Source organism: Ambystoma mexicanum, assembly GCF_040938575.1.
Source record: "Ambystoma mexicanum isolate Mex_15411 chromosome 12 unlocalized genomic scaffold, UKY_AmexF1_1 Mex_chr12_unloc.1, whole genome shotgun sequence".
NCBI classification, from domain to species: domain Eukaryota; kingdom Metazoa; phylum Chordata; class Amphibia; order Caudata; family Ambystomatidae; genus Ambystoma; species Ambystoma mexicanum.
In genome coordinates this window covers 3,528,544-3,531,864 of record NW_027182322.1, presented here as the reverse complement: position 1 = coordinate 3,531,864, position 3,321 = coordinate 3,528,544, and the positions used below count along the sequence as shown (strand labels likewise).

At 45.5% G+C, this 3,321-nt stretch overlaps 1 non-coding gene across 1 annotated transcript; it reads right to left on the bottom strand.

Annotated features, from left to right (window-relative positions):
* Positions 1-236: 236 nt before the first annotated feature.
* Positions 237-308, bottom strand: TRNAH-GUG (transfer RNA histidin (anticodon GUG)). The gene has a single exon. It is a non-coding gene; the product is annotated as a tRNA-His (tRNA).
* Between the last annotated feature and the right edge of the window lie 3,013 nt (positions 309-3,321).

Genomic DNA, 3,321 nt, shown 5'->3' with positions numbered 1-3,321 from the left:
GTGTTATAATGTTTCATGTACTGCAAATGTCACCACATAATGCGCTCTTAATTAGATTTGGTTGAAATACATTACAGTCACCCGATGAAAAAGTGTGCAAAGAGCATTAAAGAAACAAAAGGTTCATAACAGTAACAGGACATATCGAATTGTTTCAGTCCTCCACAGAGATTGCCAATGTATTAATGGAAATTCTAAAATATCTGCCCAACTGCCGTGACATTGCCTCACCGCAATGCCGTGACTCGGATTCGAACCGAGGTTGCTGCGGCCACAACGCAGAGTACTAACCACTATACGATCACGGCGAGCTACTTGGGCTGCTACAATGTGACGTTCCACCTCTATCATAAGCTGTACTCCATCTGTGATGTCATGACTCATGTTTGAATTAAAGCTTGGTTGTGATGTTATCCATGAGAATAAGTGGACACCTGATCCCCAGTCACTTATTTAAGATCTCAATAATCAAGTCAGAATCCAAATGAAAGTCATCAAAGTGGAGCCAATTAGAAATAATATAGTTACACAAACCTGGCAATGGTGCGGCAGCCAGGGCCGATAATGGCCCGCCAGCCTGAGAGCAGGAAAGTGTGAGAGCAGTGATGGTCTTGTGAGAGTTTACAGCTGTTATTGACCCTGTCCCCTTCCATTGCAGAGTTTTCTCCCTATAAGAACTGCAGAGGCTCCCTCCGGGGTGCTAATAGTAAATTTATTTTTTTGCGCAGGAGAAGTGCTCTTCACCAATTGCACGCGCCAAATCACCCGAAGGCCACCACCATAAAATTCAGGCATTCATGTTCATGCGTCCTCCATGTTATGTCCTTATAAAGGGATGCATGTTCATGATGACTACATGTCACACCTGCATACAAGGATGCATGTTCATGCCGCCTCGTTCTCTTGGCTTCATACAGGGATTTTATCTCCTCCCTGTCTCACCCTCATGCAGGGATGCATGACCAATGCTCCTTCCCTTCTCGCCCGCATACATGGATGCACGTTCATGTCTCCTCGTTCTCTCGGCTTCATACGGGGATTTTATCTCCTCCCTGTCTCACCCTCGGGAAGGGATGCATGACCAATGCTCCTTCCCGTCTCGCCCGCATACATGGATGCACGTTCACGCCTCCTCCTTCTCTCGGCTTCATACGGGGATCATATCTCCTCCCTGTCTCACCCTCATGCAGGGATGCATGACCAATGCTCCTTCCTGTCTCGCCCGCATACATGGATGCACGTTCACGCCTCCTCCTTCTCTCGGCTTCATACGGGGATCATATCTCCTCCCTGTCTCACCCTCATGCAGGGATGCATGACCAATGCTCCTTCCTGTCTCGCCCGCATACATGGATGCACGTTCACGCCTCCTCCTTCTCTCGGCTTCATACGGGGATCATATCTCCTCCCTGTCTCACCCTCATGCAGGGATGCATGACCAATGTTCCTTCCCTTCTCACCTGCATACATGGATGCACGTTCACGCCTCCTCCTTTTCTCGGCTTCATAGGGGGATCATATCTCCTCAATGTCTCACCCTCACTTCCAACATGTGTAACTTCTTGTTCTCTTTGACGTCTGGGGCATGGGTGGCTACTGCACAGCTCTGGATGTCGCCCACCTGCAAGGTGCTATGGAAAGCACTTTTCCACATTGGACGTGCTATATTAACCCCCTCTCCCCAAATACAATAAAAATAAAGAAATATATGTGCTTCCATAATGTCTACCTTCTAATGTTTCATATGTGTAAGCACATTGTCCTCCTCCTGACCACATTCTAAAACTATGTGCAAATTGTTCCTTCCATAAACTGTCACTTCCTTGGCCCTTTATTTATAATGACTGTTATACTCTCTCTCTTTCCGCCACAGTATAAAAAAGCCTAGCACACCTCATGATTGGACTAAGAAATTCCTGTCATTTAGTTGGAAATGATTTTCCCATTATCCCCAAAAACTCCTCACTGTGTCTAAGAACGCTTTTTTTCACAGGACAATACAGATCAGATTGACTTGAAAGGTCCTTTCCCGCGACTACAGAATGCCTCTCATTCCACTAAAAGATACGCCAGTGCCTACAATAGCCTAGGACTAGACTATGAGTCCCAATGTAGAAAGACCACAAGTCCACAGATATGCCTGTTTATTTAAACATCTGTATTATCATCAGCGTGTGACTGTAAAGGCGGGACTTTGCGCTCTCTGTAACGTGCTCCATTGGCAACATCAGTTAAATGTCGTTGGTTCAATCCCTCGCGGATGTTGTTTTTATTCCCATTTGTAACTGGGAAATACTGTCGCTGCAATACATATGTCTTAATCAAGCTAGTGGTTATTGACGTAAATGGCAGTGTTATAATGTTTCATGTACTGCAAATGTCACCACATAATGCGCTCTTAATTAGATTTGGTTGAAATACATTACAGTCACCCGATGAAAAAGTGTGCAAAGAGCATTAAAGAAACAAAAGGTTCATAACAGTAACAGGACATATCGAATTGTTTCAGTCCTCCACAGAGATTGCCAATGTATTAATGGAAATTCTAAAATATCTGCCCAACTGCCGTGACATTGCCTCACCGCAATGCCGTGACTCGGATTTGAACCGAGGTTGCTGTGGCCACAACGCAGAGTACTAACCACTATACGATCACGGCGAGCTACTTGGGCAGCTACAATGCGACGTTCCACCTCTATCATAAGCTGTACTCCATCTGTGATGTCATGACTCATGTTTGAATTAAAGGTTGGTTGTGATGTTATCCATGAGAATAAGTGGACACCTGATCCCCAGTCACTTATTTAAGATCTCAATAATCAAGTCAGAATCCAAATGAAAGTCATCAAAGTGGAGCCAATTAGAAATAATATAGTTACACAAACCTGGCAATGGTGCGGCAGCCAGGGCTGATAATGGCCCGCCAGCCTGAGAGCAGGAAAGTGTGAGAGCAGTGATGGTCTTGTGAGAGTTTACAGCTGTTATTGAACCTGTCCCCTTCCATTGCAGAGTTTTCTCCCTATAAGAAGTGCAGAGGCTCCCTCCGGGGTGCTAATAGTACATTTATTTTTTTGCGCAGGAGAAGTGCTCTTGACCAATTGCACGTGCCAAATCACCCGAAGGCCACCACCATAAAATTCAGGCATTCATGTTCATGCGTCCTCCATGTTATGTCCTTATAAAGGGATGCATGTTCATGATGACTCCATGTCACACCTGCATACAAGGATGCATGTTCATGCCGCCTCGTTCTCTTGGCTTCATAAAGGGATTTTATCTCCTCCCTGTCTCACCCTCATGCAGGGATGCATGACCAATGCT